Consider the following 17,329-nt stretch of genomic DNA (forward strand, 5'->3'; position numbering starts at 1 on the left):
AACTTAGTCACTTAGATTCAAAAGGTCCTTTTGGCTTTGTCCAGTACAGAGTAAGTGAGCCTCCCACTACTGTACAGAGTAAGTTTTCCCGCTACTCTATAGAGTAAGTTTCCCCGCTGCGTCTTTTGTGTTGCAAAAACACAAGGTAGATTTAAGTTTCTAAAGCAGCAGGGCGCTGGCACCCCACTCTGGCAAAGAAGAGCTGGTACTGAAAAGACCAAAGGTAACCGGGGCAGGGAGGATATAAAGAAAAAAGAAGCTTGGCGCTGTTGGTGCGAGTGTAAATTAGTACAGCCATATGGAAAAGAACATGGAGTTTCCTAAAAATCAATAAATATATAAATATATAAAAATAGGTGGTGGCTTATGGAGCTGTAGCCATGTAGCTATGCTAAGTCTGCCCACTCGAAAGCAGCATTTCTTTTTCCTTTGGTTATCGGCCGTAGCCTGGGCATGCTTCCACAGACACGCTGGGCTTTCTCTTTCCCTCTGAAGCCACCTTCAGCTCCCGCCATGCGGCTGCTTATAAAACAGCATGTATTTCTCTCTTGTCACATCTTCCTCCTCTGGGAAGCTTTGGAGATTTACATATTTGCCTACCTTGGGTTCTTCTTTTAAATTCTAATGGAATTTTGTCCTTGAGCTTTAAAAACAAATTAATTAAATTAAAAGTGAGCCAAATATGGTGCAAAGCCCTAGAACCCTAGTACTTTGAGAGTCCGAGGCAAAGAGGATCATATATTTCAGGTCAGTCTGGGGTACATAGCAAGGCCCTGTTTCAAAAACCTGAGGGCTTGGGGGGTGCAACCCAGAGGTATAGTAATCCCAGCACTTCAGGAGGCAGAGAGTCTCAGAAGATAAAGTGGAAAGCAATCAAAGTCGACACCCAACATCAAGCGCTGGCTTACACACACGTGTAACACATACACAAAAAAAATGAGAAGTTGTCTCATGTACATGCAGAATCTACAAAAAAAGAACAGAAAAAAAAGTTGTTCTCTTGGAAGTTGAGACTAAGAATATTGGTTTCCAGGAAGCGGGGAGAGAAGTAGATACAGTGAGTTCTGGGGTGCAGTTGCACGGTGGGGTGAATAAGATGAGGGAGAAAATGTAATATAGATTACAAAAAGCCAGAGAAGAAAGATCTGGAAAATCTTCAGCATTACTGATTTAAGCATGTGTGTATAGAAACATCCCAGGGAGCCCCACAAACGTGTCTAATTTTTATATTTGCACTCATAGCTCACAAAGTAAATTTAATTGAACTTTAAAATTTTTTTAACTCTTTCAAACGTAGCAAGTGAACACATGATGACTTCTTTCCTGCAGAAACCCTACTAAAACGTGACCTAAGCAAGGGATAAAAGGTGGGGGTTGGAGGGATCTGTCCACAAGAAAAAAAAAAAAAGAATGAGGGAAAAGCTCCAGGAGAGGATCAAAGCTGTCAACAGATTTTTGAAGCTGGGAGGCAGGGAAGGAGGCATCATGGGCACCGAGGCATCGGAAGACCACGTGCCCACACAGGGGAGACTAGCGAGGATGGAGCCAAGACAAGCTGTGGAATCTTGGCAAGGCCTGAAATTTCAGACACTGGGCACTGCGGAGACAGGAAGGAGGTGTACAAAGGAAGACCAGGAACATACAGGGCACAGCGGTACACACCTCAGAGGAGGAGGAGGCAGGAGGGTCAGGAGTTCAAGGTCATTCTTGGCTACATAAAGAGCTGACGGTCAACTGAGATACGTTGAGACAATTGTTCAAACAAAGGAAAAAAGTTGAACACCCCAAGTTCTCCTTTCCATTCAGTTCAGTCAAGTGACCCACCTTTCTCTAACCTAAGAAGTCTATTTGGTGGAGAAATCGAGGGTCTAAAGCCCCAACAGGAAGAGCAGAAAAGAATAGCACCATCATGGAAACCAGACGACTAGATAAATCTGTCTGCTGGATGCTCATACCTCCTTCCCCATCTTAACCTCCAGGCTGCAACAAAGCTACGAGAAGCCAGAACTGCACTCTGTGCTCACCTATACCATCCCCTCCAGACAGAAGTTTATGGGCTTCTGGATTCTTAATTCTTTTTATTGGTAGGCTTTATACTGGTGCTTAAAGTCTTATTTATTTATGCTTGCATGCATGGATGTATGCCTCTGTGTATGTTCGCATGTGTTGGGGGATGCCTGTGCACTCATGTGGAGGCCAGAGGAGGGTACCAGGGGTCCTCTGTCACTCTCCATTGTTCCTTTAAGACTGAGTCTCTCCCTCAACCTGGGGCTTGCATTTTCATGGCTTGGCTAGCAGTCAGCAGGCCTCAGTGGTCCTCAGAGCTGGGTTTACAGGTATGTGTAGGAAACCTGACTTGTTTTGTGGTTGCGGGGATCTGAACTCTGGTCCTCAGTAAACACTGAGCCGTCTTTTTAGCCCCCTTACCTTGATTTTCTAAATTGATACATGATTGCACCTACTTTTGCGGTACACTATGTGTGTGTTTGTGTGTTCACACCCATGCGTGTGTGTGTCTGTGTGTGTTCACACCTGTGCATGTACCAGAGGCCAATCTCAGGTGTCATTCCTCAGACACTGTCCCCTTGTTTTTGGAGACAGGCTGGTCTCTCGCCGGCCTGGGGCTTGTTGAGCAGGCTAGGCTCACTGGCTAGCAAGCACCAAGAACGTTCCTGCCTCAGCCTCCCCGGTGCTGGGATTACAACTGTACATATACCACATATCCTTGGCTTCTTTTTCCGTGGGTTCTGGGGCTTGAATGCAGGCTCTTATGTTCTCACTGCAAGCGCTTGCCTAACCAAGCTCTATCCCCAGACTTTACAGTGTGATTTTAAAAATCTATTTCTTTGCGTTATTTTTAATTGTATGTGTGCTTTGGGAGCAGTTTGCGCATGTGAGTGAAGGTGTCTGTAGAAGTAAATGGCATGGGACGCCCCTGTAACTGGAGTTACAAGCAATTGTGAGCCACTCGACATGGATGCTGGGAATCAAACTGGTCCTGTACAAGAGTAGAAAGTGTTTGTTTGTTTGTTTGTTTTTGATTTTGTTTTTTTGAGACAGGGTTTCTCTGTAGCTTTGGAACCTGTCCTTGAACTAGCTCTTATAGACCAGGCTGGCCTCAAACTCACAGAGATCCGCCTGCATCTGCCTCCCGAGTGCTGGGATTAAAGGTGTGCACCCAGCTGTAGAAAGTGTTCTTAACCACTGAGCCATCTCAAGTGTAATGTCTTGCTAGGTGTACACCAGGCAGAATCAGCAAATCAGGGCGATTCACATGCCTTCACTGCTAATGTGTATCACTTATTTGTGTTGTGACAGTCAAAATCCTTTTTTTCTGCCATGTCAAAACACACAGTAAATTACTGCTAGCTCTAGTCACCCTACTGCACTGTAGAACATCAGAATCTTTTCTTCTCTCCTATTCCTACCCAATAGTCCCAGGGACATAAAATTGCCTCCAGAAAAGACTCATTGCAGCTGACACTGGGAATCCCCCCCAAAAAGGCCAGGACCTCTGGCTCTGAGGATGAAATTCAGCAACAGCAGACGATGCCCATGCAGAGCCCATTTGATTTTAGTGCGTTAGTCTGCATTACTCTCGATGCTGCAGAAGATAGCCAAGAGCTAGGGGAACATCTCCAACATAAAAGACAGATGCTAGAGCAGCACAGAGAGAAACCTGGACAGGACAGGACAGAAGATTGATCACAGAAGTACGAAAAGCCAAAAGGAGATGTGTCACTCAAGAACCTGAGGAAAGACTGTAGAGGCCAGAGTCATTCAAATAAGGGTGTGGTGAAGGGCGCTCGTCTCTGAAAACGTATTAAAAACAAAACGAAAACTACTGGTTTTGGGCTGAGAGAGGACTCAACAAAAGACTTGCCCTGCAAGCACAGGGACCTAAGTTCAATACCAAGAACATATATATATAAAGGCTGGGCGGTGGTGGCGCACGCCTTTAATCCCAGCACTTGGGAGGCAGAGGCAGGCAGATCTCTGTGAGTTCGAGGCTAGCCTGGTCTACAAGAGCTAGTTCCAGGACAGCTAGGACTGCTAGGGCTGTTACACAGAGAAACCCTGTCTCAAAACACCAAAATCAAAACAAAACAAAGGGACGGGCCCAGTGGTGTGTGTTTAATAATCCTAGCACCAGGGAGACAGAGACAGATGGGCGAATCCCTGGGGCTCACTGGGCAGCTAGCTTAGCCTATTTAGTCACGTTTCAAGCCAATGATAAACCTTGTCTCAAAAAAAACAAAAACAAAAACTGTGAATGCTGTCTAATATACATTGTATCGGTGAACTCTACGTGCTGCTGTTTGAGCTCACCGAGAAGCTGCCTCTGGAAGCGTGGTCCCACAGAGGCTGCTAATCTTCACCCCAGCATACAAAAGTTCAGCCAAGGCGAGAAAGCTGCGCCAGAAACTCCAGCTGGCTGCCTCAACTTCCCCAGCTGGTTTCTGCTGGATGCCATGTGCTCCTGACTTGTTGCTGTCGTTTCTTCCCTGCTGCTGTTCGTTTCTTTACTTGGAAGCATGACCCAAGGGGTCACTGGTCTGCCCAGGACTCCCTCTTAGAAACTCCAGATGGCTTAAAGAGACCCTAGTTGATTTCTACTGAATGCTTTGAGAACCCAGTTTAATGCTGCTTTTCTGCCTATCTACCTATCTATCCAGCAATACACCATTCATCCACTACTTACTGTTTGTTTCTTTATGCTGGCTTGCTGTGTATTTCATAAACTCACTTATTCAAAACCAAAAATAAGATTATCATAGAATCTTCTCCAGGCTTTGCACAACATGGTGTCTAAAGAATAATACCCAGGGTTGTTCTCTGGTACGCACGCACACACACACACACACACACACACACACACACACACAGAGACAGAGAGAGACAGAGACAGAGAGACAGACAGAGACACACAGAGAGAGAGATTCTCTTACTGTAGACAAATAAAGTAAAATATTAATTTTGCGAAGCAAATCTCCGATGATACAAAATGTGTGCATGCAAGTGTGTACGTGTGTGATACACATGCACAAACATATGTGCAAGTTTCCATCTTGGCCTCTTCTGGTCTTTTCAGCTGTCTCTCACCATCATCTCCATCACCCACCATCCCTACACACTGCCCTCCTTCCTTGCCCTCATCCCTTCCATTGTCCCTGCCTCCCCCCCTGTCCGCTCCTAAACCGGCCACCGCACAAGGCAGGGCTCTTCACTCCTCAATGTTAAAATCACTTTCTCTTCTCTGCTCTCCATCTTAAGAGCAAAACAAGCTGAACACTTTGTTTCTGCATCCCCACATCAAATGAAGATGCTTTTGTGCTTCTCCCTCTGTGGCCTCTGTTGGTGTCCCCCTGGATTTCTGCCTGGGAAGCCCTGTGTTCCTCCCCCATCCAATGGGAATAGTTTAAGATATGTAGGTTGCCTCAAATGGGAACAATAGGCTTAGCTAGTTGGAGCTCAGACTCGGCATTTAAAGACCAATCCAAGCTGGTCTTTTCTAATTATTAGGAAAGAAAAAAAAAAGTTTAGATTTCTGGAATCCAACAGAAAGCCTCATTGCTCTAGATCCTTCTATCCAGCTGGCTTTTTATAAAAACCCTAACCCTTACAAGCATGTCTGTGACCCTATGCCAAGCTTCTAACAGGATGAGATACTGTCAATACACGTGCAGAGGAAGGTGGTGTCCACCCCTGTCAAATCCACAGACAAACCTGCCCAGCTGTTTGTTTCAAGAATGCACTATCTACAGCACAGGAGACACTAGATAAGTAATGATCTCTCTCACTTTCTCCATCCCTCTGTTTTCTTGAGGCCAGAAATCTAGCTCTGGCTAATCTGGAAATCACTATGTAGACCAGGCTGGCATGGAGCTTATAGTGATTCTCCTGCCTCTACCTCCTGAGGACTGGGATTCAGGCATGTTCTGCCATATTGGCTTCAAATAATGGTCTTTCGGAGTGACAGCAGTGGCAGGAAACATGCAGATGGTGTCATAGCCACTCATAGGAGGCAGCGCTCCTCTGTCCTGGAGCACCAAAGAGGAGGAGACACCTGGGACCCTGGCAGATGCCAGCAGCCGAGGGTAGGAAAGGGCAGGCTCTGCGGAGGAACAGCATGTCCCAGGACACTGAGGTGTGTAAGAGCATCCTTTGTGATTCTCGGGGATGTGACATGATTCCATAGAGTTCCCCAAGCCTCTCTGACGCCTGTCACTTGCAGTGTCTGGCCCAGGATCATTTGTTGTTCTGTGAGTGATGGCTCTGTCCTTTGCTCCCTCATTAAGAAGCTTTGGGATGTGAAAGCTATACCAACAACCACCAGCCCCAGACTCAGCTCTGATGTCCAATCTGCTCGCTTCTTAGGGGAGAAAAATCTCAGCTGCCCCGGAGGCTGAGAGTGGGGCAGCCTTGTCTCTTGCTATGTGCTGCCTGTCCCAGTCTTCAGGGCCTCTCTCCAGGCCGCTCTCCCCTATGGAGGAGAGAGCCACAGTGTTTGTAATTTGCTCCGTGTAGGCTTCACCATGGAGACTGGGTGCTGCTCCTCAGGGCCCTGCGGCCTTCCAGCTAGGAAACTGCGGATGGGCGGTGGTGGTCATTTCCTCTCTCCACTGAGGGTCAACACATGACCATCAGAGTCTGATCCCGTCATTTGCTTTGCAGAATAAAACGTGACAGTCAGCCAGCTTGCTGCCTGGTGCCCAGATGACTGTCACAAAGCCCCTGGGGGTCAGCACACAAAGGGTGGGTTGGCAGAACCCCACCAAGAAGTCTTCCTCCACAGGACCCACCATCCCTTCTCTCTTGCACCCCTCCTTCGGTAGCTAGCGTGATCTGCTCCCTCCGACCCCATTATACCTGCTCCTCATTGAATAGCAGTTCACCACTAGGAAAGCAGCGGTGCTCAGTGCAGCACCATGCACGCTGCATGCAAGGAAGGTGTCATCTTCAGTTCAGACGGGACAGGAAGGGCTCTGGCTCCAAAACCCTACTCTTTAGACTGGACCTGTAAGGTCTGCCTTTGAGTTCTGAGCTCCACACAGGACACTGGCCCTTTTTGCCTTAAAAAGGAAACGTATCTATCTATTTCTCTATCTGTTTATCTATCTATCTATCTATCTATCTATCTATCTATCTATTTATCATATCTATATCTATCTATCTATCTATTTATCATATCTATATCTATCATATCTATATCTATCTATCTATCATCTATCTATCATCCATCTATCTATCTATCTATCATATCTATATCTATCTATCTATCTATCTATCATCTATCTATCTATCATCTATCATCTATATCTCTATATCTATCGATTTATCATCTATCATAGCATCTACCTATCATCTATTTGCAACTATCTATTAATCATCTATATCTATCTATCTATCTATCCATCCACCCATCTACCTAGCATGCGTGTGCATAGTCACCTACTACACTATGCACATGGAGGTCAAAGGACAACTTGAAGGAGTCAGTTCTCTCCTTCTACCATGTTGGTTCCGGGGACTGAACTCACATCCTCGGTGCTTTGAACAAAGCCCTTACCTCCATGATCCGGCTCACCAGCCTAGGCCTTTTTGCCTTTAGTGTTGGCTCACCTCCTTCCTAGACTGCCTAGCTTAAGCATGGCTTGGAAAGGAAGTCAAAATAAGAGGGTTTCCCAGTGTAGACTTCCAGGTAGCTAAGAGGCTCCCCAGGGATTGAGGGGACCGCAGACACACTGCCTGCTCCAGTTCCCACCAGCCAAATGTGGGCTAAGTGGCTCAGTTTTGGGGGTAGACAACCTGTCAACAAAGGGTCTAGCAAGTGGAGCCTGGGCAGGAGGAGACTCAGGCAGGACCTTCAGCCCCATCCACTGGTTAGAATAGAAAAGGAGATAGAAGAGAGTCTTGGTTCCAGGTAACTGGCCCTAGAAGAAACCAACTGTGACTGCTGGGGATCTTGAAGGAGGGACACATACCCAGGACATATAGCGCTTGAAATTCAGGCTGGTGTGATCTACAGCCTCTAAAACCTCTTGAATGTTATCATCAAGCAGCCCCGGGTTTAGCTCTTCCAGCATTCACCAGGCCACAGCGCCACCTACAGGGAAACCCCTGAATCAACTCCAGGACTTATTAGGACCAGTCCCAAGGGTCTGTGACAGGCAGCTTTATGTGATGATCGTGGACAGCAAACATAGAGGGAAAAAAAGTTCATTATCCGGGCCTCGCCCTTTCCAGCAATCCTGCCTGTGATTTGGGAAGGTATTACTCTATCCTTTTGACAGGTAGAGAAACCGGACTCCTGAAAGCTAGAACCAGCCAGCTGACTGATGGCAGAACCAGGCAGGACTGCAGCTGGGGCCTTTGCTAGACATTTCTGTGCTCTACCGTTTCTCCCTACACAGAAAACAGGAGAAGAGAGACATGTGGTAGGTGGGAAATGGAACAGAAATCTGAGGGTTGGAGGGTCTCAAGAGCCAGAATTTGAGTCGCATGACAAGCCCCACCCACTCCAGCCAGGGAGTAGAGCGGTCCCCAGACAGAACAGCCAATTATAACACATAGAAAATCGAGCTGCTTAGGATTGTCGAGGTGGGGCACATGGATTTTTTTTTTCCTAAATGTCTCAAAAGCTGGCAGGATAATTGAGGACATTATATTTTTCCCTTCCAGAGCTTGTCTCAGTAACAAGCCCTTGTCAGCCAGAACTCGGAGGCCAAGCTTGTCTTCCCTAATGGGAAGGAGATGCACAAGCTGTCTAAATTCACCAATTTTCCTGAAATATAAAACCTATAATTTCCTGAGCTATGTTGTTACTCGGCCACCCAGATCCCCGAGTTCATATTTAAGTACTGTCAGGAAGAAAGCTAGCTGCCCAGGCGGGTCAACACTGCTAGTTTGTGTTCAATTAGTCACCGGTGAAGTGTCCACCCAGAGAGGTTCTCGGTGAGCACACCCTCTGGGACACCTCCTGCCACTCTTCTAGTCTGCGTTTCTGTTGCTATGACAAGCACTGTGACCAAAAGCAACCTAAGGGAAGGAAGGATCTATTTTGGCTTGTTCTTCCAGGCCCCAGTTCATCATTGAGGGAGGCTAGGACAGACACTTAAGCAGGAACCAGAAGCAGAATTCAGGGAGGAATGCTGTTTGCTGGCTCACTTGCTGACTCATGCTTTCTTCTTGTTTAAATTTTTCAAGATTTGCTCTTACTTTATTAGGTAGATGTGTTTGTGTGAGGGTATGCCGTGTGCATGCCGATAGCTGAAGAGAGCAGAAGAAGGCATCGGATCCTCTGGATCACAGGCAGTTGTAAAAGGCACGATAGGGGTGCTGGGAACCAAACTTGGGTCCTCTGGAAAAGTCCTTTCTCCAGCCCTCAGCTACCTTTCTCACACAGCCAAGGGATGGTGCTGCCCACAGTGGGCTGGGCTCTCCCACATCAATCATCAATGAAGACAATCTCTCACAGACATGGCCACAGGCCAATCTTATCAAGACAATTCTTCAGTTGAGGGTCCCTCTTTCCAGGTGCCTCTGGGCTGTGACAAGTTGAGAATAAAAACTAACCAGGACAACCACCCAATTTATACGTCCCAGCAGTTTATTCTGGGGACAGAATCTTGTTGCTACAGTCCCCAAGCAGATAGCAATGTTATCCTGATGACAGTCTAACTGGAAGGCAGACCTGCCTGCCAGCTGGCACTTCCTCTCCTATCTACACAAGGAGCCTTCAGAAGTCTTTGGACTAGCCCCAACAACTCTGCTTTTTGACCATCTATCCTGCAGCTTTGTTTGACTAGCTCACAGCCTTCCATATTTATGTTCCCTAATTAGCCAACAGCATCTAGTAATTGCCTGCTGCATATACACCCCTAGGATGTTTGCTTAGTGGTGCGAAGAAAATATATGCTTTTTTTGGGATGCTGGTCTCCTTGGGGTCTTCAGTCAGATGACTAGATAATACACACTGAACAGCCACTGTGTACAAAACACATGTCTGGAAACACACAGATCTGAGAATGGATGCCCACTGGAGAATTCCTACAGTTGGTTAAAAATAAGAAAGAAAACAAGTTCTACTGTTATGGGGTCTTCCCTACTTCACTCAGCCAGGGGAACACAGACTACTTTGATTTTGAAGCTTAGGGAGTTTTAGCACAAAAGATGGCAGTCTGCTATACAGATGATTTTTTTAAATATTTATTTACTTATTATGTATACAGTGTTCTGTCTGCATGTATGCCTGCAAGCCAGAAGAGGGAACCAGATCTCATTCTAGATGGTTGTGAGCCACCATGTGGTTGCTGGGAATTGAACTCAGGACCTCTGGAAGAGCAGGCAATGCTCTTAACCTCTGAGCCATCTCTCCAGCCCACAGATGATTTTTTTTAAAATTGATTTTTATTGAGCTCTACATTTTTCTCTGCTCCCCTCCCTGCCTCTCCCCTCCCCTTCAACCCTCTCCCAAGGTCCTCATGCTCCCAATTTATCAGGAGATCTTGTCTTTTTCTACTTCCCATGTAGATTAGATCTATGTATGTCTCTCTTAGGGTCCTCACTGTTGTCTAGGTTCTCTGGGATTGTGATTTGTGGGCTGGTCTTCTTTGCTTTATGTTTAAAAGCCACCTATGAGTGAATACATGTGATAATTGTCTTTCTGTGTCTGGGTTACCTCACTCAATATGATGTTTTCTAGCTCCATCCATTTGCCTGCAAAAATCAAGATGCCATTATTTTTTTCTGCTGTGTAAAAATACTTCATTGTGTAAATATACCACATTTTCCTTATCTATTCTTTGGTTGAGGGGCATTTAGGTTGTTTCCAGGTTCTGAATATGACAAACAAAGCTGCTATGAACATAGTTGAACACATGTCCTTGTGGCACGATTGAGCATCCTTTGGATATATACCCAAAAGTGGTATTGCTGGGTCTTGAAGAAGGCTGTTTTCTAATTTTCTGAGTAATCTATGCTGATGATTTTAAGGGAAGGGTTGCAGAGACCAGGAAGAGCATCTACTGTGATGGCCCTTCTTCTACTGAAAGATCCACCAAAGGGGAAAACAATGGCCTTCACTCTCTTCTCCAAGGGTTCTTCAGACTCATAGCCCAGGAAGAAAAACTAAGGGATACCACCATGTCCATGCCTGGGCAGACCATTTCAGGCTATTGTTCATATCCCAGATCCATTCACACCTCCCAAAAAAATATCCAGGGGGCAGTGGAGATGGTTTAGTGGTAAAGTGCTTGCTGGCAAGCTTGAGGACTTGAGTTCAGATCCCTAGCAACCACGTAAGAGCGGGGCACAATGGTGAGAGACAGGGGGCTCCCTGGGCTTGCTCATCAGCCAATCTTGTCAAATCCATTACTGGCCTATATATGCACATGTGTGCACACACAAAACACACAATTGCGCACACACAGCCAGATATAAACACACACACACACGCACACATACTAACAGATATAAACACACACACACACAAATACAAGTGTCCATCCTTAGGCCCTTTTGTTCCCCCTAAAATTTGTTTATCATTCAAATGATCTACATCCTCCACCTGCCTCTGCCCTTTGAAGTAGACAGGAGTGAAATCCTGGTCCCACTTGCCTGTTCATATTAGATCCACGTACGCCTGATAAAGCTGTCTATCAGCTGCATTTATTTATTTGTAAGCCCATTCCAGTGAGCCTTCTAAGGCTCAGGTTCCTCTCATCCACACATCTTCACTAATTAACTGTATTTGTTGAACACCCATCTCTCCCAGCGTGGCCCCGGGAGAGGGTTTTACAAAAACAGGGGCTCTTACCTCAGATTTGACAGCACAGTGGGGAGGCTAGATCCAATTTTTTAAACATGCAAATTACAGAAAGGAACAGAGGCGCCATCGGGAGTGATGAGGAAATTTGGCTCCTGGGAGATTGTCAGAGAGACTCTCCCTGCTGGAAGGGAAGCACTGTGTGCAGGCTCACCTGCCTGTTGCCAGTCTCTGTGGGCAGCAGCTCAGGAAAGGGAAGGGAGCCTCTCTGGACCTAACACTGTGCCTCTCATAGGTAACAAAGGAACTCCATCTGGAATGACTTCCTTCTCTGTATTTCCAGATCTTTCCCAGAGATCCCGGATGTTAGCTTTCTGGCTTCTTCTGTTCCATTGCTCAGCCACTGTTCTGTCCCCGCACATCCATGGACGCATTTTGGTTTTTACCTTCCAGTATGAAGTCATTGGTTATTCCAAATAAAGGCCTTGCATTACCCAGCTGATCCTAGGAACCTCCACTTCTGCAGGTCTTGGAAGGCTGAACTCTTGTCTGACCTTAGAGATAGGACCTACCACGCAGGAGAGCGTGAAGACATGCAGCCATCTTAATTCAGAGCTGTGGCTGTGTAGATGTTAAGAGGACAGGAGTAGGAAACTAAAGGACAAATGACAAGAATAGGTGGCTTCAGAAGTCTTTACAAAATATAAGTATGTGTAAGAAATGGAACGTGGTGTTTCAAACTTAGTAAGTGTCCAGTGAAAGTTGTGTGGTATTTTATTTTATTTTTCTACACAGAGTTCCTCTGTGTAGCCCTGGCTGTCTTAGAACTCACCAGGCTGGACTCAAACTCACTGAGATTCACCTGTCTCTGCCTCTGCCCGGATTAAAGGCGTGCATGACTACTCCCTTGGCAGAAAGCTGGGTGCTGTTAATACTGTTGTTACTGAATCTCAGAAAGACGGCCCCGCAGTGAGATGCAAGTGTAAAAAAGATGAAAATTTTCAGAACAAGAATAACAGAGATATGGGCTGGAGAGATGGCTCAGTGGTTACGAGCACTGTCTGCTTTTCCAGAGGTCCTGAGTTCAATTCCCAGCACCCAGCATACGATGGCTCACAACCGTCTATAGTGAGGTCTGATGCCCTCTTCTGACACAAAGGGCAAATGGATAGGTACAGATATCAAGCACTTGTATACTCAAAATAAGTACTTTTTTTTTTTAAAAAAAAAAAAGAATCACAGAGGTAGACTCAAGATGGATGGTAGGACAGACAGAGGACACAATATTAGTAAGAGTCTGAAATAATTTAACATCCCTTTTCTCCTAATATGACTTCCTTTTATTTTTTTTCTTGGGGGCGGGTCTGAAACAGGGTTTCCCTACACAGCACAGGCAGGCCCTGGAGTCATAGCAACCCTTCTACCTCAGACTCCTGAGTGCTTGGGTGACAGATGTATTCTGTTACACTTATTTTCTTTATTAAAGAGAATGTGGCCAGGCATGGTGACATACGCCTGTGATCCCAGCACTTGGGAAGCTAAGGCAGGATAGCCTGGAATTTCAGGTCACCGTAGGATAAATGGGAAGTCCTTGTCTCGAAAATAAGGAAGGAAGGAGTGAAAGAGGAGGGAGAGAAGAGAAAGGGAAGAAATAAAAGAGGGACTTGCAACAGAAAGGGTAGCAAAGATACTACATCCATGATTGTAGGGAGGCTGCGACCCAGGATAGCTAACACTCTGCCCTGCCTGAACTCTGTTCCCTTAATATAATCAAGAACTTGACAGTGTGACAGTGTAGATCCCTTGCTGCTAAGTCCTGGGAAGCCGAGAAAGCTAGGGTAAATAGGTACAAGCAAATGTTGCCCAGCTTGAGGAAGATGGAGAGAAGATTCTGGAAATTACAGACCAGATGTCTTCTCTGGGTGCTGGAGGTGGAACCCAGGTCCTCACGTGTGTAAAAGGGTACAGCCCCAGCCCCTTGTTACATCCGTCATTGCTCTGTAATCAGATGAGCTCTGAGCCTTTATAAAACAGCAGGAATGACTAATGAGCAGTGGAACTCACCAATTAGTTAAATTAACTTCATCTCCTCTGTTGATAGCTTGGTAATGGAGGCAACACTCACCATATTGCACGCTCACTTGTAGCAATGCATCTGACAGAAACTTTTAAACAAAGGCTTACTTATTCCTTTTGTGTGTATATAAATGTTTATCCGTATGCATCCATGTGTGTGTGTGCCTGGTGTCCTTGGAGGTCAGAAAGCATCGGGTCCCTTGAAACTGGAGGTATACATAGATGTGAGTTGCCTGGTGGGAGCTGGTAACTAAGCCCTCCTCTGCAAGACCACAAGAGGTTCTCCACTGATGAGCCATCCTCCAGTCCCACTGAAAGCACTTAAATTCTTTTATATATATATATATTTTATGTGCTTTGGTATTTTGCATGCATGCATGTCCATGTGAGAGTTCCCTAGAATTGGACTTACAGACAGCTGTGAGCTGCCACGAGGGTGCTGGAACTGAACCACAGCCCTCTGGAAGAGCAACCAGTGCTCTTAACCACTGAGCTATCTCTCCAGCCCTCAAAAGTACTTAAATTTAAAAAAAAAAAAAAAGACTAATTTCTTTGTGTATGGGAGCGTGCCTGTGCCGTGGTGGACTCATGGAGACTGACTAGAGAACAACTTGGGAGAGACATGTGGATCCCAGGAATCGAACTCAGGTCCTTAGCCTTGGTAGAAACACCTTCACCCTCTGAGCCGTCTCGCTGACTTCTGACAGACCTTTCAGGACTCCTGGTGGACGAGATGAAGACGTAAGGACTGAGACTTAAACTCTGTAGCCAACTTGAACAGGGCTGAACATCCGCGTGTGCCCCGCCATAAAGCAAGTCCAGATGTTCGAGATGTATCTGCTCCACAGATGAACTCAGCTGGGAGAGGCGTCTATAGCCATGCCCCAATCTCATTCAATATGAAAAGATGACTCGTGTGTCACGGTCTCAATTTACAGAAGGCAAAACTTGGAGGGAGAACTGATCCATTCTACGGAGAGACACAAAGCAGCCAAAGGCTTAGGATGCAATGGAAGTGCAAATGAAATGAAGCAAATGCAAGTCACTCATCCGGTTCCTAAGACAGCTACATGCGCAGAGAAGCGGGCACAAGGCTGGGCCTCGCACCATGGCAAGTTCAGTGTGTCTTGTTAGTAGGAAGTGGCTGCTGCAGTCCTCGGCTAGAGGAGGAGGGGGAGGGAGCACAAACTGGCACGTACTGAGTGCTCCCTGTGTGCCTGCACAGTGCTGTGTCCACAAGCATGACTTCACTATGTGTGCGGTGTAGTTTTGATCCAAGAGGAAGCCCAGAGCTGAGGATGTGACTTGGTTGGTAGAGTACCTTGTGTAATATTTTGTTTGTGTTCTGACAAAGCTTGCCTGGAGTCAGAGGGTGGAGCGAGCCACTAGTTAACCATCGAGGTCTGGAGGTCTGTACAGACAGGAGACAGGAAGTGGTGAGGCTGGGTGGAGGGAGGCAGTGATAAAGAGGGGCCTAGACAGGATCTCGGCCTCTTGGTCTAAGAATTGGGAGAGGTAAGCAGTGACTGTGGCTGCTCCTTCGCGTCTCTGATCTTTCAGCTTTTACCCTGCTATCTGATTCCAGGTTTTTATTGTTAAGACTATCTAGATTCATACTTAAGTACTGCTTAGCATTTCTGAGTCCTGGGTTCAAGACCCAGCACCACATAAAACTGGGGCGCAATGGCCTATGCCTGTAATCTCAGAACTCAGAAGCTAGAGGGAGAAAGATCAGAAGTTAAACATCAAGCCAGAGTGATGACTCAGAGGTTAAGAGCACTAGTTGCTCTTCCAGAGAGTTCAATTCCCAGCAGTCACATGGTGTCTGACACCATCTGTAATAAGACCTGGTGCCCTCTTCTGGCATGCAGGTGTACATGCAGGCCTAACACTGTACGTAATAGATATATTTTTTTAAAAAAGTTAAAGTCATCGTCAACCATATATCAATTAGAGTCCAGCCTTGGCTATATAAAATTCTACCCCCCCACACACACAAAAAAAAAAGATTCCGAGGCCAGCATGGTGGTACATACATGTAATCCTAGCCCTTGGGAGACCAAGACAGACAGATCAGGAGTTGGAGGACAGCCTGGGCTATGTAGTAATAGACTGTCTAAAGCCAACAAAACAAACCATGTCTACTGCATTGGAAAAGGGAAGATCTGTTTTACATAGATTAAGTCAGTGGAAATACAATGTACGGAGTCAGAAGGCTGGGGGTAATATTAGAAGGGACAAGAGAACAGACTGTCAGTAGAAGAGGTTGCTGGGTTTTTAGTATTTTTTGTTTGTTTGCTTTGTGGGGGCAGAGTCTCGCTGTATATTCCTGGCTGGAGCTTGCTTTGTAGACCAGGTTGGTCTCAAACTAAAGTCACAGGCCACCACACCGTTGGGTGTTTACACTTGTGAAGCCCCCTTCGCAGAGGAAGGGAAGTCAAGCTAGGTTCCATTGGAATGGAGACATAGTCCTGGCCTCCATGGACCTGAGCATCCCCTCAGAAGCCCTCTCCTCAGATGAGTGATACCACCCATGTCTGGAACACAGGAACCAAGGATGGGGGGTACGTGGCCTGGCCGGCTCTGCTCTAGTTTAGGGGAAGGGTTTGAGCAGTGAAGGGAAGGTGAGATCAAAAGACTTGGAAAAAAAAACGGTCATCAAGATTAAAGAAAACATAATTACATGTAATGGATGAAAGTTGATTGGATCCTTGTTCAAGGAGGGAAAATCCATTACAGAAAACAGCAGGAGACAACTAGAAAGTAGACGACAGTAGAAAATGACTGAGGATTTCCCCAAGTAAGACGGTGAACTTGTAACCTTCTATTCTCTCTCTCCTGTCCTCCACACCGCAACCTGTGCAACCTAGGCTTGCCTTTTTACTTTTTTTTAGGTGTATGGGGTGGTGAGTGCAGTGTCTGTAAAGTCCAGAAGAGGGCGCCAGACCCCCGGAGCTGGGATTACTGGCACTTGTGAGCCACTTGGTGTGGGTGTGGGGGAGCAGTGTGTGCTCTGCACTGCGGAGCCATCTCTCTCTCCAGCCCCCTGAGCTGCTTCTGCGAAGAAGGCTTGAATCCCTGCTGATGTTCTCGGGGACAAAGGTTCACAACATGTGTTATTTTTTTTTTTAAAGAAGTCAGCAAAAGAAAAACGGAAGTGGAGGTTATAGAAGAAATGTGGTCAAAGTGAGCAGCAGTATTTACACAAAGATTTTCTAGATACTTTTAACTTCTATGTTTGAAATTTTTCTAATAAAAAATGTTGGGAGAGCCGGGCACTTGCTTGTAATCCCAGCACTGAGGAGGTGGAATAAGGAGAAACAGGAGTTAAGAGGCAAGTCGGGGCTGGGTGGCGGTGGCCCATGCCTTTAATCTCAGCACTCAGGAGGCAGAGGCAGGTGAATCTCTGAGTCCGAGGCCAGCCTGGTCAACAGAGCAAATTCTAGGACAACAGTCTCCAAAGCTACACAGAGAAACCTTGTCTAA

This window comes from Arvicola amphibius, chromosome 4 (assembly GCF_903992535.2).
Source record: "Arvicola amphibius chromosome 4, mArvAmp1.2, whole genome shotgun sequence".
NCBI lineage: Eukaryota > Metazoa > Chordata > Mammalia > Rodentia > Cricetidae > Arvicola > Arvicola amphibius.